Here is a 23,888-nt window from a genome sequence, read left to right on the forward strand (position 1 = left end):
TGATTGGTGCAATTAAGTGAGCATATTGGAAAAGCTGGAAAATCCTTTTCAGCAACATTAGGTGCGAGTTGATATGAGCACTGAAAGAGAGATCAGAGATCTGACCAGCAAAGGAAAGGTCGTCTGTCACCAGAAAGATTTCTCCAACTCAGAAGATTTTACTTTCTTAAGAATGCATTTAGAGAATAAACTATTTTCTACAATGTGCACATCTACATCAAAAAGAAAAATTATAATGAAGAGTACAATACTCAAGCAGTAAAAGTTCACAAGAAATAGCCAACGCAAGGGTTTGAAAAATCACCATTTCTTTTTCAGCTTAATTTCTGCGTAGGGAAAAGGAAATAAAAGAAGAAAAAAGGGGGAAATGGGTGGCTAGGAAAGCACATAGGGTTAGATCGCCTACCCTAGAATAACTAACATGGCCTGGCCGGGCAAGATGACCGACAAGACGTATTGAGCATGTACTGCCGAGACCCCACTCATGATGCCATGATCCAACAGATTAACGCCCTGTGACGATGGCCCCAAAACCTCTGGGTTCTATGAACTGAGCTTCGCCATTCTCCCGGTGTGCCTGTACTTAAAACAGTGGGCAGCCAAAACAGACCGTGGCCTGCTGGAAGGCAAATAACGCGGGGAAAAGTTGGGCTCCCGGCCTTGGGAGTTGCCACAGTGGAGGGCTGGGTCCTGAATTGGAAAACTGGAAGGAATATAACAACCCTGCAGCCAGAGGGGGGACTGGCCAGGCTTTGTTGCCACTGGTCCAGATGAGCACAAGATGGAGGCCGCTGTCTTGTAGCCACCTGAGACCGGGATCTGCCATCAAGCCACAACGGCAGAGATCTGGGACATAGCTCTTGGTGGCGACTGGAGAGGCTTGGGACTAGCTGCAAGGATGGCAAATGCAATTTTGGAAAAGGGGGGTGGTGATTGACAGAGTTTCTGAATGATGCAGAATACTCTTACCCAGTCAAGAGATCAGGGCTTGATCCATCACCATTTTTTAGCTCACTGCACCATCCCAGCTCAGAACCTGGCTACATGCAAATTAGTGGAGGATAGCAAATGCAGCCATGAGTTGGGCCGGCAGTAGGGAGGGGCTGCAGTTCATGGCCCCCGTCCGACACCACTGAGATGGTGCTGACACCTAGGCCCCCAGAAAGTGAGGCACGTGGGAGGTCCAATCTGCCTTTTGTGGCCGGCTGAGGGCGAAGTGGAGGTTAAGGGCACGCTGGGGTTTCCATGGGGGCTGCGAACACCTGGATTGAGTCCAGCTGCCCCCACTCCTCAGAGGCTACCCCTGTAGGCAGCACTGAAGCCCGGGCCCCCGCTAAGGAGAGACAAGCTAGTGCACGGAGGGCTGTTCTGACCCTAATGTGTCTGTGGAGAGTCACCTAACAAAAACTGAGGCCAAGCTGGAGAAAGTTTGGAAATGTTTGTAACTAAGAACTTAGGTGCAGTACTGTGGCAATTGTAGCACCCTATCTTCTCCACCCTAACGACAGCTACCACCATGGCCATCACTCCCCACCACACCGAAACCACCTCTACCCTAATCACCACCAACCTACCTTAACCACCACCACCCTACCCTAACCAAAACCACCACCTCCTTAATACCACTACTATCCTACCAACACCTTTACCATCCTCACCACCAGTACCCTCACCACCATAATCACCCTAACCAAAACCACCCTTTCACTCGACATGGCTCTCAATTCCAGTAGTTTTTTTTAACAACCATTTTAAACTCATTACCTAATTGTCATTTTCATGGAAAGTTGTGGCATAGGTTTGTGTTTTTATACTCTTGAGTACGTAGTCCTCACCTGAAATTATACATCTAGGTATCCAATAAAGCTAATTAATATTACAAATAAAGAAACATTTCCCTATCTACTTTTCGGTCTAAGCTATGAAAATCAATATGTGAATGTTGAGAAGGAACTCAAATGGTAGGGTGTTGTGAACTGTAGGGCCAGGCATATTCATATTTGATAATTTCATATTTAATTGCCTTGTACATTTAAAGTGCTGTGCAGTGGGAATAAGAAAACAGTTTTCATGTAAGAAATTGGGTTAGTGGTTGACTGGGGAGTGAGCCCTGGTAAAGCAGTAACCACAATATTTGTCAGGGTAAGGCACAAGCAACCCCAAACTAACCTGTGCTCAGCCCCTGGTAGCTTGGCAAGAGCAGGCTTACCTTATAGGGAATATGGTTGAAAGCTTTTATTCGACATGCAAGATATCTTGAAAGCATACATACAAGTAAAACACATTTTTAAAACAGTGATATGTATGTCAGCATTTATGTACTAAGACAGATAAAATGGGAAAGACCCAAAATAAATTAACTAAAAGTGAATTAAATTGAAACTGACAGTCTCTTGCAGCGAATCAACCATGAATGTTTTAAAAATTTAGAAACACCACAAACTATTAAAGGGGCGGTATCAGTCAATAAGATACGTAGTGCAACCAAGTGCCTACGTGTTCCCAGGCGTTTAAAAAGAGGTTTAAGCCAATGCCTCCTAGGTTTAGTATAATCCGGGCACTCAAAAAATATATGTGCTATCGTTTCTGGCCTAGATGGACAAAAGGCACAGAAGGGGGATCGATGAGCACCATTCCATTTTGATACAAAGGCCCGATCGGGAGCGTGCCTACCCTGAGTTTAAAATACAGGGCCCTATCGGCTGGCAAGGTGATTAAGTCCAGAAAGGGTTAGAAAACAACCACATCCTTTAATTCCAAAAATTATGCAGTCAGATTACAATGGTGTTGGTTCCTGATGAGTTTGCCAGAGACCCAGTCCCAGTAAAGTTTTTTGAGGTCAGCCTTTGGTGGAGCAGATTTTGGAGACCAGCAGTCCCCCAGGCCCAACTCCCCCAAAAGATTTTTAGTGTCCTTCAGCCACTTGATCTTGGCCCAGCCTCCCATGTTCATTACCTCTGCCAGGGAATATGCAAAATATTTATGCAACACTTCAAACAGTAAAACTGTGAAAACACCACACAAAAATATCCCACACCAAGTTAGAAAAAACAAGCATAATTTCAGAAATGGTGGTGCTGGACAGGGTCAAAGTCAAAGATTCAGGCTGACTGCTATGGCACATGGGTCGGGCACTCCAGATTAGTCTCCCTTAAGTTTTACTTTCTCATGTTTTGTGCCAAGAGTCTTTTGTGTCAGAGAGGGTCGTGCGGAGGAAGTACAGCGTCGCGGGCAGTGATATACGTGGTGCGAAAAGCAGGCCAGGTGTCGTGGATGGGCTGGTGTTTTGCATTGGCAGTCCTCTGCGGGCGATCAGCGCTTGGTGTGCAAAGAGACGGGCTGGCGGCGGCCTGTGCTGAATTTTGGTGCAAGCAGTGCAGTTCCTGTGTGAGTGGGTCTGTTCGCCAAGAGCCTAAAAGTTTGGTTTCAAGTACTCATGAACCACACCCAAGGTCCAGGACCTGAGAGACACCACTTGGGGCTCAGGAACTGGTTGGAGAGCCTTTTACGCCCTGGAAGCTCAGATCAGGAGGCCAGCAGAATTAGCCCTTCGAGTCACTCTGTGATCCTGGGTTCAATTCGAAGTTGCAGGTCCGGTTCTTCTCCCACAGGCAAGAGAGCTGCATGTAGCAGGTCCTTTAGCGCAGCAGTCCAACAGAGAGGTAGCCCTTGCAGCAGCACAGCAGTCCTTCTTCCTGGCAGAGTATCCACAGGTCCAGAAGTGTACTGAAGAGTTGGGGTCTGTCTGAGGTGCAGTATTTATACCCAGTTGTGCCTTTGAAGTGGGGGAGACACTTCTAGAGCTATCCCTTTGAAGCCACCAGGCGTCCTCCCTTCCCTGCCCTTGCTCCAGGCTAACTATAGTGTGAGTCAGACCTTTAAGTGGTGGCAGGACACAGCCTATTCAGGTGTACGTGGGGCTGTGCCCAACTCCTCCTTCCCATCTTGCCAGTGATGGCTCATCCAGGACACCTAAGCTCCCTATTGTGTATGACTGTCTAGGAGGTATACACAAAGCTCAACTGTCAGCTACACCCTGTCATGTGACCAGAGGCAGGCTACAGGCACTAAATGGCTATGGCTAGAGAATGCCAACTTTCTAAAATAGGCTTTTTGAGAATTGTCATTTAAAATCAAACTTTACCATAAGTTAGGAATTTAAATTATGATTCCAGGGACACACAACATGAACTGCTTATATCTTACCATTTGGAAATTACACTTCTAAAATATAATAAGACAATTCCGATGTTATCCTATGGGAGAGATAGGCCTTGCAGTAGTGAAACATTTATTTAAGAGTTTTTCACTACCAGGACATGTAAAACTTAAACTTCCTTGTCCTACTTTTTAAATATATTGCACCCTGCTCTCTGGGTTGTATGGGGCCTACCCTAGGGGTGACCTATATGTATTAAAAAGGAAGGTTTGGGCCTGGCAAAAGGTTTTCTTTGCTAAGTCAAAATGGCTGTTTGAAACTGCACACAGGCTTAAATGGCAGGCTGGAGCCATGCTTGAAAGGGCTCCTTAAGTGGGCTGCAAAATCAGTGCTGTAGACTCACTTGTACCATTTAGTTTACAGGCGCTGGGCACATGTAATGCCTCATTACTAGGGACTTCCAAGTAAATTAAATATGCCAGTTGGGTATAAGTCAATTTTACCATGTTTAGAAGTGAGAGAACAAAGACCTTTTGCACTGGTTAGCAATGGCAAAGTGTACAGAGTCCTAAGGCCAGGAAAAACGAATTCAGAAAAAAATGGAAGGAGTGAATGCAAAACGTTTGGGGGTGACCCTGCAGAGAGGTCCAGGTACAACAGATCATTACATTATGTGGCATGCTTATAATCAGGCAAATTACAAGCTTAGACAATCTTGCTCTGAGAACTGGCTGAGTAGGCTTTCCTATCTTCTTGTGTTTGTCCCTTGCCCCTCCACTACGCTGCCATGTTGCTCTCACTCGTGTGCTGCTCCCCTATGCCCCCCTTGGTGTCCTTGAACTTGAGTGCTTCTCCCCTCTTATTGTCTTCCCGCCTGTGTGCTTCTCCTTGTTACACGTTGGCGATTTCTCTTGCCTGAGCGCTTTTGTTCCCCACGCACCACTTTGCTCTCTCTCACCCATGATGAGTACTTCTCCTGGTGCCCTCCATGGTGCTTCGAGCGACCCAGTCCTCTGCGATGCTTCCCCCCATAAGTGCCTGTATGTTGCTTCTACCTCCATTCTCCTAGTTGTTAACCCTCTACCCACACAAAAAACACACATTGGCACTAACTTTCAAAAAGAAAGACCTTGTGCAATTTATAGACGCATGCAAGCGTGATGCACACGACTGCCTACAAAATGACATGCATGCGGCACAACACTTTTCTTTATTTTTTTAGATTCCTCTTTAGCCATGCTGCACAGCATTGTTAAAAACCATTGGCAAAGCCAACAGTTCCCAAAGGAGAGACCTATTGGTCTTGCCATTGCTTGTTTATACAGCACAAACTTGGCTCAAGGCAATGATAGCACCAGAACATATTGCACATGGTCAGATTCTTTTTTAGGCACAGCGAAATTAAGTGCTTTGCCTAGAATAACAGGTTAGTGATCCGGCACTAGGACTTGAGTCTGGTCCCCCAAGTTTATCACCATTCTTTCACTTAGCATATATATATGCCATAACATATTACAATAAACTTATCGGTACAATAAATACATTGTTTTAAAATATTAAAAACTGTCCTTGTATAACTTTGCAATTGAATACAGATATGACAAATCGAGGGTCGGGAGGGGGACTCTTTGTGGTCTTTTTGTTGTGAGCCGAGTTTCCATGATAAAGCTTGCCACAAGCTTGTAGATTGCTCGACACTCTGATCTGGCACAAAATGCTAGTGCTTCTACCCCAGCAGGCCACCATCCCCGTAAGTGCTGGCCATTCCCAATGGGGTCGCAAATTGCACTTGCCTCATGAATATTGATGAGGCATGCAATTTGCGACTCAATTGGGAATCACAAACAGTGTCTGAGACACTGTTGTACATTGCATTTAGCGAGTCGCAAATTGCGAGTCACAATATGACGCAATTTGCGACTTAATAAATGCAAGCGCCGTACATCTGGCCCTTAGTGCGTAGGTGTTTAATTTTTGTGCAGAATAGCAAAAAGGGCACTATTGTCTCACAGCCACCCATTTTGCAGACGCAAAGATCAGAGTTGGTGCATTTATTTGGCAAATTTGGCAAGGTACGATTTAACAGGTAAAGGGGCGAAGTGAAATTTTAAATATAAAGTGCAACGTGCATCAGGGCTGATGTCGTTCAGATATTGTTCCGTGCCCAGGGTGAGATTTGTGTGCAAATAATTACGGGTCGACTTACATGCAAGGTCGATGCACGCCTTGAGTTTTATATTTCGAAAAGTTTCTTTGACCATAGAGGCAGTGACACTAACAAGAAGGGCTGGGCCTGACCAAAGAGGTACGAGACCGAGGTCCTTTAAAACGTTTCTTACATACTTTGAACAAGGATGGAGGTGTATCCTTCCTGTGGCTGATACTTCGATCATTGCTCTCAGATAGGACTCACTGTGGTGACCGATTTGGACGTAGTCAGTTCAGGACAGCAGCAAGGGCGATGGTGTCAGAGATGGGAACAATGCCAAACTCCAGAAATGAAAGTGAGAAGCAGCATGCCCCGCACAAATTTAATAGCAATCTCAGGAAGGATTTTTTTTATCTTTTGGAGATGTTTACTGCTAGTATAATTCCCCATAGTTCTGCACCATAAATTGCTTGTGCCATTGCTATATGCTTGGAGAATAATGATCAATGATTGACAGTTAATCTTGTGCTCAACCCTCAGAATGGCACTGGCAGACTACTGGAGAGTGCTAGCAACCTTGTCAACATGATCTCGCCAAGACTGGTTGCTGTTGAAGGAAATCCCTATGTAGTCGTAGGCATTCTTTTTATCTTTTGCGTGTTGAGGCAGAGATCGTTGGAATGGCAGTAACTTTCGAAGCTGTCTAGCCTCCTGTGCAGTTCGTTTTGTGTACAAGACAAAATTACAGCATCATCTGCAATCAGGAAGAAGACTATCTTTTTGTTCCACTGATTTGATAAATCTGTTTGCCCCTTGCAGAGAAACTTTTCAAAGTCATTCAAGAAGAGGGAAAACAGTAATGGAGCCCAGAAGCATCCCTGCCATACCCCCATGCAGATGTCAAAGTACGGGGTACATTCCCCTCTGCTTCCGTAGCGGACACAGGTACGCGTGTCAGGGGCTTTTCAACGCCTAGCTCATTGAGCGATTTCTATAGTTTTGACCAAATGCTCATTTAAGGTCTATAAACAACAGGTGTAGCAGGGAATTAAGCACTTTTGGGTACTTGACCCATACCATGTATTGTTTTACGGCTTGGTCAATGGTACTAATATCACTAAACTTTGGTATCGGAGATCGGGGGACCTTCTGAACCTGGAACGGTAGAGAGATACTTCTGTAAATCAAAGGATATGGGGATATGTACTCCCTAGAATTTACACAATAAACATAAAGGTATCCCTCTGCTTGAAGAGAAAAACAAACTGAGGGATATTCGTAAGAGCAACGTCTATACACCACCTCATTGGAGGTGAGAAAAAGGAAATATAGTCCTTTTTCATAAGCAACCATCACCTACTCTAATAGTGGCATGTTTCATCATCAGGTTCGTCCTGACCCCTAAAAGTCAGTGTGGGCTTAACCGTTTTCCAGGGAGCTTTTTGTATATTGATGTATCAGAGGACATAATCTATATATATAAAAACGAAAGTGTGTATGTTTGTCCTTTATGCATTACTACACCATTCATCCGATCGCCCTGAAACTTTGGGAAGTTGTGTTGAGTACACTCCCGCGAAGGTGTCTGGCAAATAAATAAATAAATAAAATAAATTGTGAAAAGTTGTTGAGTACACTCCTGCGAAGGTTTCTGGCAAAAAATAAATGTGCTAAATATCGACCCCCCGGCCCCCCAGGACCCTCATAATCTTTCGAATACTGAAATTGTCAGCGAATTTGCGAGCATCGTCGACAGTTATGCCCCCAAACGGAAATCGATTGGTCGATCTACATCTGAAGCACAAAAGAAAAAGCCATTAAAAGCTTCAGAAACAGACGAGCAACGGGAAGCAAGATTAGAAGCTGTTCGAACACAAAATGCTCAAGCACGTTCTTCTCAAACGAACGAGCAACGACAACCAAGATTGGAAGTCGATCGAGTACGCACTGCTCAAGCCCATTCTTCTCAAACGAACGACAACAAGAATCAAGATTGGAAACAGATTGATTACGCACTGCTCAAGCCCACTCGAATGAAACAGGAGAGCAACGAGAATCAAGATTGGAAGCCGATCGAGTACGCACTGCTCAAGCCACACTTTCAAATATTTTCCATATAAAAATGAATACGTTTCAATAAAAATGACACAATGTAAATTGAATGTTATCATAACGAGTTTCCTTGAATTTCCTTTCTTCTGAGATCGCAGAAACGCACAACGGGTAAGCTAGTCTATATATAAAAAAAACAAAAGTATGTCTGTCTGTTTGTACTTTATGCATTACTACACCATTCATCCGATCGGCATGAAACTTTGGGAAGTTGTTGAATACACTCTGCGAAGGTTTCTGGCAAAAAAAAAAAAAACAACAAAAAAAATGTTAAATATCGGCCCCCAGGGCCCTCATAATCTTTCCAATACTGAACGTTTACAGTTTCCGGTGCGACTCGCTTTTGCAATGACCATCAACAAAGCACAAGGACAATCGCTGCAAGTGTGTGGACTACATTTGGAGAATCCGTGCTTCTCACATGGACAACTGTATGTGGCCAGCTCACGCGTCGGAAAACCTTCTGATTTATTTGTGTACGCACCAGACGGAAAAACAAAAAATACCATGTATCCACAAGCACTCGAATAAATAAACAGAATTAAAACAACACTTTAAAATGTTTTCCATATTAAAATGAATGTTTCAATAAAAATGACACAATGTAAATTGAATGTTATCATAACGAGTTTCCTTAAATTTCCTTTCTTCTGAGATCGCAGCAACGCGCGATGGGTAAGCTAGTGTATCAATAAAAATTCATCATCCACTCCCAAAGTATTCCTTTAACAGCGGGGTGGATGGGAAGGATTAAAATTAACTATGAAAGGGTGAACAAGAATGCTATGGTCCAATGACCCTTATAGTGCCAACTTATTTCTGCCCTATAGTCCTGGGCACTGGAGGTCCTGGGCATTCTTCAGGGCAGTACTCCCCCGGTGAGAATTTTTTATCCTCACAAAGTTTCATATGGCATGCACACTAAATTATAGGCCTACAGAGGCAGTTAATACTTGCCAATCCAACAGTACCTAAAAAATAAGGAAATATCAGGCAAGATGCATTAAGCCAAAGTGTATTTACATAATGCGCACAAAAATCCTCGTGCATTTCAACTCACATACTACAAATCCATGGTCACCGCGCACCACATCATGGTTCAGCAATCATTTAAACATTGCATTCCATCTTGCTCGTGCAATGTTTCACATCAGCAATGCATTCCACTCTGTGGTGCATGTACTGTTTCATACATATGTTTTTTTGAATTGAGACCGACCTTGAACATATACATACTCATAGCTTAGCAGATGTGTTCAAGAAAACCGTACAAACATGCATGGACCAAGAGGGTCGTGAGATGCCTACACCGGAAGTGGCACGCAGTGGGCTTAGAACATTTACCCTACATTGGAGTATAATCAACCACTCGGGCAGAGGGAGGTTGGCCCTGTAGTCAAATTCTAGGTTCCCCTAAGATGAATGAGAAGAAGGGGGATGAGAAATGCCCAAGTATCAGCACAACAAACAAAACACAAACATCCATTAGGAGAGTATCCGGGTTGTGCATGTAGCAAGTGCATCAGGCAAAGGATACATTTAAGAAAAGTTTCAGAAACTGCTCAGGACTGGACATCAGTGTCCCAGGAATACTAACATAGTTGAGGGCCTCTATTGTCCGAAGTACCTGCTATGGTTCCACTCTTCCTGGCTAGAGGTACTGATAGTGCCGTGAGGCTGAAGGAATATACCCGCTGGGGCCAGAGCAGCTGTACCTCGTTGACGGAAGGATATAGCTAATGGGGCCGCAAGGGTGATTACCGCCGGCGAAGGTGGAACTTGTTAGTGAGGCAACTAGCCAATGGTGCTGCAAGTTCGTCTTGTGATTGGACGTAGAGGTCTGTGCACAAGGGGAAACTGTTGTGAACACCGGCGTCAGAGTGCACAGGTGTATGGAGGCCCAAGAGGAATGGTCGAGGGCCATCACATTGAGTCCTCTGGTGTACGTGCTGTCACCAGAGCATCACAGGAGTTGTTAAAATATGCCCAGTACTTACTCAAATTGATAATATGCTAAATTTTTGTTTTTTTTCAAACCTAAAAATCCCACTGTAATGAAATGGAGCTGCCTATCTCATAGGTGATCGGAAATGTGCTGTAATTGACAGCGGTTTTCTGCATGGGATATTAAAAGATGGGAACGAACTCACGTTGTAACTAACATATATTGTGCATCAAGGAGTGTAATTCTCTTTGTATTAATTCTTAAGAAGGATTCGATCACTTTCTAAGCAAAGGTTTGTAAGTCCTGTGGTGATGCATCAGAGCATGCGAGTTGAAACGCACGAGGGTGGTGGGTGTGTCATGTAAACGTACTTTGGCACTAATGCATCTTGCCTGCTATTTCCTTATTTTTTAGGTACCGTTGGAAAGTATTAACTGCCTCTGCATGCCTAGAATTCAGGGAGCATGCAACATGAAGCTTTCTGAGGACAAAAAAACATCATGCGGGAATACTAGAAAAACAAACCCGCCATGACGAATGCCCAAGACCTTGAATGGCCAGAGTGTAGGGCAGAAACATATTGGCACTATAAGGGTCAAAGGACCATAGCATCCTTATTGCCCATTTCATAGTTAATTTGAATCCTTTCCCATCCACCCCGCTAATTAACGGTTACCTTGGGAGTGAATGAGGAATTTTCATTTACACGCCACTTCCCAAAATACATCGATATACAAAGAGCTTCCTGGAATATCGTTAAGCCCACCCTGACTTTTAGGGGTCAGGGGGAACCCGATGAACGAGCATGCCACTATTAGAGTGGCTGAGGGTTGCATATAAAAAAGGATTCTTTTACCTTTTTCCCCAATAGTACTAATGCCCCTGTGAAACCCCACGTGTGCCTCTATCAAGACCATGTTTTTATCTGCCCAGTTTTGCAACCTATTTAGGAGAACAGGGCCGAAAATATTCCCAGTGCTGTCCAATAGTGATACTGGCATGAAATTGCTGGGTAGCACCTTATCCCTTTTTTAGGTCTCGCACCTGGCGATACAGCGCGAAGCGCTGTCGCCAGCGAGACCTATAGTCGTCGACTATGCTTTCAAGGGTTTGCAAGGGAGACAGGACATGGGCACGCGCAGGCTGCAGGTCGGACTGGATATGTGATCACCACGTAGAGTTACGCGCTGTGCCCATCTCCTGCCTCCTTTGCAAGCCTCCTGAAGTTACTTTCACTTTCCCTCCCCCCTCCGCCGTCGGCTCCATGGCCCGTCAACGCGCCCCGAAGTGCTCCTTTCCGCTATCACAGCACACCAGCACAAACAAAAGAGCGAACGAGCAGAGGGGCATGGACGAGCATCCAAGAAGTTTCCTTGATCAAACAGAACGACGAGTGTCCAGAAAAGTTTTCTTGATCTGAGTCAGAGATTATATGACCTTGGTCAGCATTACTTGGAGAGCGCTGTGTGATCAAATTCTCGGTGTTGCTAAACCCTGAATCCAGTGACGGAGGTGCAGGAAACTATCCCCCAATGTCTTGTTCAAGGAAAGGTTGTTGTTTGATAATCCCTCCATCTTTACTGGCGAAATACTGAGTTCGAAAACAGTCGTCCTGTTGTTCAATATGTGGATGGGGCACCTGGCAGTGTATAATAATGCAGTAATTGTTGGTTTGTTTTTGAGCTATTCAGTGTTGATGGACCAGGGTGAGGTTTAGATGCTTCTCTACGTAGACTTGCCTCCCTGCGCAGAAAGACATCCTTCAGGGGTGAGGTAGTAGGGGGTGGACTTATGCATGTGCTAACAGTTGCCTAACATGAACCTTTGCGGTGTTCTTTCTTGCTTTCCTCTGCTTAGAGCTTGATTTCCTAGACTGCCTAGGGCTAGGGTCACTCTGGTTGGACTACACTTGGCTGCTTTTCTTGCCACTAATTCACATAGAGTGCCGACCATTTCAAGTGTAACTCGATAAAAGACAGGGGGTGCTAGGGAGGAGAAACATCCTTTACCCCGCAGTCAGAACTACGACCTGCCTTTACAAAGAAGTCACTACCCAGACGTTACCTTGAGTTACTTTACCCTGCAAGTAATTACAATGACTTGCTTTAGGGGACGCGTTGTTGGACTGGTGTTGGATTTTACTACATACTACATTTGACAGAATTGAGTTTTTCCCTGAAGAAGGGTTCAGTTCCGAACCCGAAATGCATTGGGATTGTTAAGTCAAGAATTTTTGCACATTTCTATACTTATGTGTAATGTTATGGTATTGATGAATATCATGGTAAAACACTTGTAAATGTGAAATGTTACTACTAGTATGTATATAATACCTGTAGTTGCTGATTTATTTTTCATTGTTAAAATGCTGATTCTCATATGATAAAAAAAACTCTTTTTGCCTTGGAGCATTTGACTAATTTTGAATGAATGTTTTTTCAACTTCTACATGAGACATCTTTTGTCTAACTAGCTGTGCACTGCCCGGGCTGTGGGTACCCCACAGTCTTCTGTTGCATTTCTACTGACTGAGAAAGAATTGGGTCTCTTCTCATATTAGGGTAGTAGCACGCAATATTAACCAAGTGATTTAGAATTTATGGTACACGTAGAATTTAAAATTGTTACCTAGGAGTGCAGGCGCATGTTTCATTTTGCAATCTTATGGGACCTTGGCATATTACACTGCGCGTGAATCAGTCACTGAGCACAACCACTGCACGGTTTAAAAGAAACACAGCCCCATGCTGTCACTGACTTAGTGAGTATACCGATATCAGATTTCAAACGCTATGTAGGAGAGTAGGATCTGCTTCTTATAGTTACCCCCACTTTTTTCTGATGTTTCACTATTTTTTTACATTAGTCTGGCTGGGGCCCTGCTAACCAGAACCCCAGCCTAGCAGCTTCCTCTCTAAATTGACTACCAGTACTTTAGGTACACTCCAGATTGGATTCTGGGGTACCCTTATAAGTCCCTAGTATATGGTAAACTATATATCCAGGGCATTAGTACCCCAGTGGCATACCAGGGGCTGAAGCATGTATTATGCCACCCCTGAAAAGCCTTCCAAAATGACAACACAGGTCTGCTACTGCAGCCTGGGTAAGGTGGTGCATGCATCCCTTACTGAGATATCGGTTTACTATAGCTCTCCATATGACTGCACATGTACACCTATCTGTCACCCCTATGGCAGCCCTTATCAATCTTGAAGGCAGGGTGCTGGGCTTTGTGTGAGAGGGTGCCCATGCATGAGCAGGGCCATTCTGCAGCCTTTGGAACCTATTTTCTGGGTCTGTTCTGTGATGCAGCGAGACCATATAATCTTAAGTGCATTAAAACCTTGCGCTAAATGCTAACTTTGGGATTACCTGGACAAAACTCATGATACATAATCCTGGAACTTTGACGATCTACAAGGCGCTAGATGACTGAAGAATCTCCCTTAGAGTAAAGGAGTTACTTCCCTGCAAAGCAGGTACCTAAGACGCATCTGACTGTTTTGCATCTCCGAAGCTCCCGCCGGACTCCGAAAAATTTTGCAACACAGGAGGTGGGTTTCCGTGGTCTCTGAGGTCGATATGTGCACTCAGCAATTCTGAAGCCTGTATCCCTCGTGGAAGACCGTGCAACCCAAACCCCTGGACACCGCGACCATTTGCAGAAGCATCAGCTTTCAGGCGACATCTGAAGCTGAGCTTTGGGTTACTTGTGGCCCTGACCCCAAGCATCATTTGCACTGAAGATTGCCAGTGTACACTCCATGAGTGTACTATGAGCTGGCCCTTTGTGTTTTCTCTTGAGGTCCTTTAGCGATCCCCTGTCCGTCGACTGGTGGGTCCCTGTGAAGGCAACTTTAACTCTGATTACCCTGACTATCCATCTCTTGGGGAGTCCCCCGAACCTTTCTGGTCCGCACCGAAGCATCTTTTCTCATCCTGCATAGGTTGCTGTTGCCAAGGCTTGTTGTGTTCAATCCAAGCACCAACACTGCAGCACTCGATATCCTTTGTGGGACAGCTCGAATCCAGCTCCTAGTCCTTGTGGCTCCAGAGTTAAGCTTCGCCTCTTCATCCCTAAAACACCCGACATCGGTGGGCATTCTTCTATCATGCCCCTGGTCACTGGCAAGAGACCCAGACTCTGTCCCCTCTGCTTTCAGGTTCTTCACATCTTCGAGCCAGGCTAGGATCACACCGGGCACTTTTCTTCACCAAGGCAGCAGCACTTTGCAGCAGATCGCCATTGAAATCAACAACAATTCACAACACCATTTGACACCTATGCACCCGGCTTCCCTGGGTGAGGTAACTTAAGTACTACGTGCTCCTGTGGGTGTTGGCCCTAGAACACCCTAAGTCTAAAGGGGTTGGCTCAAAGTGCTAGCCTAAGTGTCCTTTAACTTTAAAATTCCAACCGCGACTTTCCCCATAGAAGATAACGGAGCTTGCGACTGGATGTGTTCTTACACTACACACATCCACCGTTGGTCCCATGTGTCACTATCTACCAATAAGGGTTGTTTGGACTGGTACAAGGTGCCCACTATAACTAGTGGACAGCATATGCAAGGCAACTTCTCACACGCTAGGTTAGCCAGGTTAGCCTTCCATCCGTCCGAGGTCTGTAAATCGATTATTTATAAAATCAAAACACTTGTTATTTGTTGCACTTAAAAGCACCAGAAATGAAGGATGCATTGCCACTCTAAAAACAAGCTATTAATATATGCATCCCTTTCAACCTTTTCATGACGTTGACTAAGTCATTGCCTTTTTCATGTTAATGCCAATCACATTTATACATAAGATGCCAGGCGCACAACACCCATTGGGCTCAAAGGGCTTCACCCCCCCCCCCCAGCCCCCCTGTTGTGTGTGCCAAACCGGCTGAGACAGCTTCCCATGCTGACGGCCTTCTTTTTACAGCCGCACCCGAGTACTTCACAGGTCTTTAAAAGACCATTCACTTGTTAACGGGGGTTTGTTGTGTTTTCACCCCTTCTTACAGTCCCTGCATCTCCACTCTAGATATTGCTGGTAGAATTAGCCCCCCCCCCTGAAATTTTTATCAGCCCCCTACCCCCCTCCCCCCCCGAAATTTGGCTCTAGTTGCGCCACTGTAAGATGCTGTCATGCCAGTGAAGATACAATTATTCGCAGAAAATGCTGTGCCAGAGCCGTGAAACGAGGAATAAAAGGGTTCGGAGTGTGCAAAAAAAAGTCCTGGGGCACCAAATGATTCGCCTGACCTCTTACAGTAAACTGTGCTCAGTCAGCCCGGCTGAAAGTCCACTAAAACTCTACTCTGAAAGGATCATCATTAAGTACCAGGAGCTGGGAGTTCAGGTTACATTATGCGCTTCCTTGAAGGCTCGCTCCTACAGCCTGCAACCCCCTTGCTCCCTTTGACTGGATCGAGAGCCATGTGGTGGGGCGGGTTTCATGATCCACATAATAATGACCAGTGGTATGAAAACTGTGATGTAGAACAGAGTGGGTATCCTAAAATTCAAGCCAGAGAGGGGGATTAAGGCTATTATGCCTGCACTGGTGAACAAGTTCCTAATGTGTACATATGTGTGGGTGCAGAAGGTCTGGGATACAATCCCCTAGATCCCAAAATTAGAAAACAAAGTAATTGTTTTACAAATCAAATTGCACAAGATGACCCTGCACACCTCAACAATAAGTAATACAATGTAAACACTTTTATGCATATGGTCACATAAACTCCAATTGTTCTCCCAAGAATATCCAAAGTCAGATTTCTTCTTTAAGCAATTCTTTTATTCACAGTTGAAGATTAAAACCAATAGCCAACGCGTTTCGTCCGTGACCGGACTTCTTCAGGGCTACATTTAAAATTACAAAAAAAATATATAAACATATTTACATGATAAAGAATACTTGTCCATAAAAAAGTAATCCATACAGTTTTTTACAGAAAGTAAAATGCAGAAAACCAGACATTTTATGATAAACACTAATCAGAAATAGACCTTGGTTTTATCTCTTTTTCTTCCAGGGAGAACACAAACAAAAAACTATATTTCAGTCGTCATGTCTCTTAGAGTATTCATATAACAAGGACACAGAACCAAATTTACAATGGTTTAACCCCTGAGATTTTACAAGCAAACAGGATATCCAATAGCAATATTGAAAAAGAAGGGGTATCTAAGCAGATTTGATTCAAGGATAAGTACACAGATTTTACGACATATTCCATAATTTGAAAATTCAGATTACCTTTATTTAAATATTTCTATATGGCACAGCTTCAGATTGGTCTTCACACTTGAGATTCAAATGTTCTGTAAGCGGATATTTAAGAGTTTTAATATTTCATACATTAATCCTATCATATCCTTGATCATTATAATAAAACTCCATTATCCCTAAGTGATCACATATCATTTAAGAATCTTGAAACCATCTTTCTATTTCAGTATTGTGGTCTATTTGGTCTATATAGATAGTTCATGTTTAGTTTTAACAAAGACAAGAGAACACGAAAGTAAGTACTTATTACTGGACATGGGCTCATTATCATCATCTTAACAGGAAACAGAATTATGGTGAATCCAATAACCAAAAGGAAAGTCTATTTTGAACACTTACTTCAATAAACAAGCATTAGAAATGAAATCGGGCTCGGATTTGTTTGAGTTTGAGCTAATGGCATTGTAAATGCCAATGTCTTTTCGCCATGTGTTATGGAGTGTGTGCATGTGGTGTGTAGTGGAATTATGTGGGTTGGATTGTAATTTTACCAAAGGTGGCATGCTGTGTTTTATATGAATATGTTTCAAAGTAAAGTGTACCATACTGCGATTGCTTGGTGGAAAAGTGCACTGCCGGCTGGAGGTGTGTGTGCCTGGTGGAAGGGTGCACTGACGGCTGGTGGGTGTGTGCTTGGTAAAAGCGTGCACAGATGGCTGATGGTTGTTGGTGTGTGCATGGTGAAAGCATTCATTGACGGCTGGGGGTGTGTTGTTCTGTGTGTTGTATTCTGTGTACTGGTGAGTGTGTGGCGGTGAGTCTGTGGGGGTGAGCCTGGGGAGTGAGTGTGGTGGTGAGTGTGTTGTGTTGAGTGGTGATGAGTGTGTGGTGTTGAGAGACTGAGGTGTCTGGTTTCTGTGTGCGTTATGTGTGTGTGGTGTATGGGTCTATGGTGTGTGTGTGTGTGTGATGTATGTGTGTGTGGTGTTTTCTGCACAATCACACACTGCCCCTACACATTCACACACTGCTCACCCGCGCACTCCCAATGTCACCCTGCATAGTCACACACTGTTTATTCTGCACCTGCACTCACCGCCACTCTGCACTCACCGCCACTCTGCACTCTCTCTGCACTCACCGCCACTCAGATTTCATATTGCCGAATTGTTAATAAGGATGTGAATGTGAACTAATAATAATGATAAGGTATAAAACGCATAGTAAAGCAAACACATTGGCACCAAGGGCATGCTAATACCTCACGAACACAACTAGAAAAGTTTACTTTCAGGAAATTGTGCTACGAGGCCAACGGAGGAGTTGGTTGTGTTACACAAAAGTACCAAGGACATCTGGTTTGTTAACATTAGCAGAGCCCGAGAGCACACCATGACATAATATTAATCGCTAACAGTTATCTCTTTTTTAACTAAAACACGCGAACGCACCCGAGCTTCTCATTGCTTGAAATTCGTAATGTAGACGCGCACCCGACAAACGCACTGCTCAATGGTGAACGCGCACACCATCTGGAATGCATTACACGGGCACCCTGACAGCTCTTAATTAAAAGTAATGGACTGCAGTGCGCGAAACCGCACAGAATATGCCAAAAATGGCGGACGAAAAATAAATAGCCCTATCGCATCCCGACTATTAAAAACACACCACCGCGACGACCAATCACCATTCAGATAATAAAGAAACGCACTGAAAATGCACGAGCAAAGAAAAATTTATCAAGCACGAACACGAAACCCGCTACAATACGGCTCGCAGCTCCTCCCCACTTCGTGGTGACGTCGCCGAGCCCGTAAAAAGGAGATCATGTATCAAAGATGTGCCAAATGTCCGAATTTTCAATGAGAATAGAACAGTAGGTGCCTACAGGAAAGGATTTGAAGATATTTACATGAGGGTGACCAACTGTCTGTCACAGACACAATTGCGTATATTATTTTAGGAGACACAAAATGTTTTTATTTTTTTCGAATTCTATCAGTCCTGATCCACTTAATATGTGGTTTCTTATATATAGCATGCAAAATTGCATTGTCAATTAGTATATTCCCTTAGCTAAAGTTCTCTCAGTTAGGCGAGAAAATGAATGAAATTATATGACCAAAAATATATTCACTCTAAAACGAATCATAAGCCTTAGGCGCACTATTATAGATTCATTTGATCGATTTTGTTGACTTTATTAAAAACATGTACACAATGGTAGACAGGGTAATAGAGAATATATCCTTCGTATTCATCGGTTTGTAAAGAATACATATACATGAGTAACTTTTACGCATATCCTGCAAGTTTCCCGAGGATTACTCACCGTCAATAAGGTACCGGCGTCTCGTAGTTCGTGCGGTCGTCTGGTATAGTTTAAGAGTTGCGAGGACAGAGTATTTATACCCTCATTACCTTTGTTAACTATCAATTAACACAGTTAATTGATGGTCGACGAGGTAGAGTAGTGATGGCATATGTGTCTGCTCGATGATGGCCGCCATCATAGCTTAGTCAAATGTACTATAGACTTCTTCTTTAGAAAATCCCAGTAAAAAACACCATGACAGATATTTAGACGCCGGTACCTTATTGACGGTGAGCAATCCTCGGGAAACTTGCAGGATATGCGTTTAGCACTGGGCTGTTCTTAGCCTGCCAATATTCTTTTTCGTTCATAATTTTAATTTATTTCATGGAATTATATCCATGCTACGGTAAACACTATGTAGTGCTTGGAGCTTATACGGGATGTTAAATAACATCGTTTTTAAAGATGGCAGCCATCCTTTTCATCCATCTCTTCTGGCTTTTTTATAAATCGGGAATGCTAACAATTTGCTCGATAAGATGGGGCCAGCCATCCTTACCAGCAGGACTTTAAGAAATAGGTCTTGGTAAAAGTTACTCATGTATATGTATTCTTTACAAACTGATGAATACGAAGGATATATTCTCTATTACCCTGTCTACCATTGTGTACACGTTTTTAATAAAGTCAACAAAATCGATCAAATGAGTCTATAATAGTGCGCCTAAGGCTTATGATTCGTTTTAGAGTGAATATATTTTTGGTCATATAATTTCATTCATTTTCTCGCCTAACTGAGAGAACTTTAGCTAAGGGAATATACTAATTGACAATGCAATTTTGCATGCTATATATAAGAAACCACATATTAAGTGGATCAGGACTGATAGAATTCGAAAAAAATAAAAAAAAAATTTGTTTCTCCTAAAATAATATACGCACTTGTGTCTGTGACAGACATTTGGTCACCCTCATGTAAATATCTTCAAATCCTTTCCTGTAGGCACCTACTGTTCTATTCTCATTGAAAATTCGGACATTTGGCACATGTTTGATACATGATCTCCTTTTTTATTGAAGTAAGTGTTCAAAATAGACTTTCCTTTTGGTTATTGGATTCACCATCATTCTGTTTCCTGTTAAGATGATGATAATGAGCCCATGTCCAGTAATAAGTACTTACTTTCGTGCTCTCTTGTCTTTGTTAAAACTAAACATGAACTATCTATATAGACCAAAAAGACCACGATACTGAAATAGAAAGATGGTTTCAAGATTCTTAAATGATATGTGATCACTTAGGGATAATGGAGTTTTATTATAATGATCAAGGATCTGATATGATTAATGTATGAAATATTAAAACTCTTAAATATCTGCTTACAGAACATTTGAATCTCAAGTGTGAAGACCAAACTGAAGCTGTGCCATATAGAAATATTTAAATAAAGGTATTCTGAATTTTCAAATTATGGAATATGTCGTAAAATCTGTGTACTTATCCTTGAATCAAATCTGCTTAGATACCACTTCTTTTTCAATATTGCTATTGGATATCCTGTTTGCTTGTAAAATCTCAGGGGTTAAACCATTGTAAATTTGGTTCTGTGTCCTTGTTATATGAATACTCTAAGAGACATGACTGAAATATAGTTTTTTGTTTGTGTTCTCCCTGGAAGAAAAAGAGATAAAACTAAGGTCTATTTCTGATTAGTGTTTATCATAAAATGTCTGGTTTTCTGCATTTTACTTTCTGTAAAAAACTGTATGGATTACTTTTTTATGGACAAGTATTCTTTATCATGTAAATATGTTTATATATATTTTTTTGTATTTTTAAATGTAGCCCTGAAGAAGTCCGGTCATGGACGAAACGCGTTGGCTATTGGTTTTAATCTTCAACTGTGAATAAAAGAATTGCTTATAGAAGAAATCTGACTTTGGATATTCTTGGGAGAACAATTGGAGTTTATGTGACCATATGCATAAAAGCATTTACATTGGATTACTTATTGTTGAGGTGTGCAGGGTCATCTTGTGCAGAGTGGGTATCCTACCCTGAACGTGGGTGCATTCCTCATCTGAGTAGACCTTCATTAACGAAGTCACTCTACTAGCACTTTTGTCTGTTTTTGTTTAACAATCTAGTCATTGCTAAACACACTATTCACTCGTAAATAAACGCAGAGTCCATTCACAGCATGTCAAAGCCCTTTGCAAGGCCTGAAAATAGAGCCCGATAGAGACCCGTTTCGAGGCCCCCTGAAAATAACTGCCGGTGCTCAGACTCGGCTCACTTAAAGCCCTGGGGCTGAGGCAAGGTGGATGCTAGCTGGCGGTTCCTGAGGTGGGCGGATTGGCCCACCACACGGAAAATGGTGGCAGTGAGGGGACAGTATATCAAGTATGATAGGTGTCACCAGTCAGCACCCCTCTACAGCACAGCCACAACTCAAACATAGAGGTGACATCTGGTCGGTTTTATACAAGCATTTTTATTTCCCTGCCTGAGCAAAAATAGGAAAAATCACCCAAAAGCAATACCCCCCCCTCCTTATCGATACATACTTTAAACAGTAAATGAAGAAGAAAACACCTTAAATGTGTTCTACAATTGCCCTCGTGACCCCTGTCTGATTAAAGTAAACAAAGGCAGAAAGACTGTTAAAAATTATTAGGGACAATTCCAGATAAAGTTCTGACTCTGCTCTAATAGTTCGCTATGTACTAGTTAATATCTTGCCCATGTCCCTTTTAGATTGCTACCTTTTTGTTTGGTATGCATATTTGATTTGTTTGGGTTGGCATTCCTTTTGATGCATGTTCTGCAACTGTTACCTCCTTTCCCAGTTACCTCTTTTCTCTAAAATTGTAAAGCGCTCTGATATCCTTCAGGATCATGTTTGCGCTTTATAAAACTTTATAAAATAAAAAAATAAAAATACTGAAGAGTCGTGTCCAGGTCTTTGCAGAATGTTACAGCATGGGCAGGTTTTACCCTGGGAAAGGTGGCAGCCTGTTGAATTGAAGAAGGACACTTCAATGTAGGTTGCAATGTAGTTTAATCCTTAAGCAAGCAGGTACACAGCTGACAGGTAGTCAGTCAGCGTCAACTGGATTCAAGTAGAACGCATAGAGGAAAGTGGAACACAGTACAGTACATTCTAAAGAACGTGGAATGTGCACAGTTAAAGATAAATTACATATTGCACAACATAACACATCCCCTTTGGAACGCAAAAACAAAAACATAAAAATGATCATAACAAGCATCATCCCTTTCCTTAGAACAAAACAAAAAAATGAATAAAAAAAACAATACATCTTTTATAGTGGAAAACTTTCAGATATGTAATCAGCCAACCAAACAGGAGGCCTTTTTTCACGTCTTGAATTCCTGTTAGAGCTGAAAGTTTCCTGACCAGCACAACCTGAGACAGGAAGACTGGGAACTGTCAAACTAGTCAAAGCATCTTGATCAGCTAAACCTGATACACTAGGAACAGCTAAGTTAGAGCTAGCAGCACTCTCACTGGAGACATTTGCATTAGATGACAAAGAAGAAGTTGAACCCATCAAATCCTCCAAGTCAAACAAATTAGAGGATTTGCTGAAAGAGTGCAAAGGAACAGAATTAGATACATTGTTTTTGTTAAAGGAATCCAAAGGATCAGAAGAATTGTTTTTGTTAAGAGAATCCAAAGGATCACAACATTTAGCAATTCATTTAAGATTCCACACCCGTCCATCAGTAAGACGAACAGAATTGTTCATTACTTCCACAACTTGCATAGGCTCATAAAAACGACTTTCCTCCTTCGGAGTTTTGCCAGGTTTTTTGACTCTTACCCACTGACCAATAACAATGTCAACATTTTTAACATTGCGTTTTGAATCATACCAAATTTTACCCTTTAGGTGCGAGGCCTGACTCTTTTCTTTTACAAGGTCTTCAGACCAATTAACAACATTGGATTTGAACAACCACCCAGGAGTGAATTTTGTTCGTGGATTTCTACCACGCATAAGAACAAAAGGAGGAAACCCCGTTGCATCACAAATAGAGGTTCTGTAAGACCAAACCATTTTGAATACTTGAGTTTCCCAAGCCTTGTTACTTGCAGACATCTGAATGGTGTTTTTAATGACTCGGTTGAAGCGCTCAACCATGCCGTTGCTGTTGGGGTTATATAAAGCAGTGGTTTTGTGCTTGATACCTAATCTATCAAAGTACTCTTTAGCCTTACTGGACATAAACTGAACTCCATTGTCACTTAATAAAACAGAAGGAATGCCTTCTAAAGTGAAAGAATTGTCCAAGAACTGTAAAACAGTATCAGTATCAGCTCTGTTAACAATCTTTACAAAAGGCCATCTAGAGAAAAGATCCATCAACACTAAAATATACTTTTGGTCATCACCAATGGAACCCATAATGTCAATAGCTGTGTGCTCCCACGGCGAACTAGGTTCCACCATAGTGCCCATAGGGGGCTTACACAAAACCAAAGATTTATCAGCAACTTGACATGATTTACAATTCCTCACAAATTTATCAATATATGCATCCATTCCAGGCCACCAAAATGAAGTTTTCACAGTGCGTTTGGAACTGACAATTCCAAAATGTCCTTCATGGCATAAAGCCATGATAGAAGAACGCAACGTTTTGGGAGGAATGACCCTTTCACCAAACCAAATGTTACCTTCCCTGATACTTAGATCAGATCTGACCTCCCAAAAAGACTTCAAAGGATGTTTGCTATCCACTTTCTTAGGCCAGGAACCAGCTAGATGTGATCAGTCAGCGTCAACTGGATTCAAGTAGAACACATAGAGGAAACCAAACTTCTGTCTGTGTACCGGGAGAGGAGAGGAGAAGGACCTACGGACCCCTGGAGCTGACCTGTTGCCCTTTATCCCCTTGGATACCGCTGCTCCCGTTACTGCTCGCCGCACCCGCTTCGCGGGTGCC

The 23,888-nt window shown here is 42.8% G+C and overlaps 1 protein-coding gene across 1 annotated transcript in view; it reads right to left on the reverse strand.

Annotated features, from left to right (window-relative positions):
• The window catches only part of BTD (biotinidase), a 256,008-nt gene that overhangs the window by 225,743 nt on the left and 6,377 nt on the right, over positions 1 to 23,888 (reverse strand). The window lies entirely within an intron of this gene.

Source organism: Lissotriton vulgaris, chromosome 10, assembly GCF_964263255.1.
Source record: "Lissotriton vulgaris chromosome 10, aLisVul1.2, whole genome shotgun sequence".
Lineage (NCBI taxonomy): Eukaryota > Metazoa > Chordata > Amphibia > Caudata > Salamandridae > Lissotriton > Lissotriton vulgaris.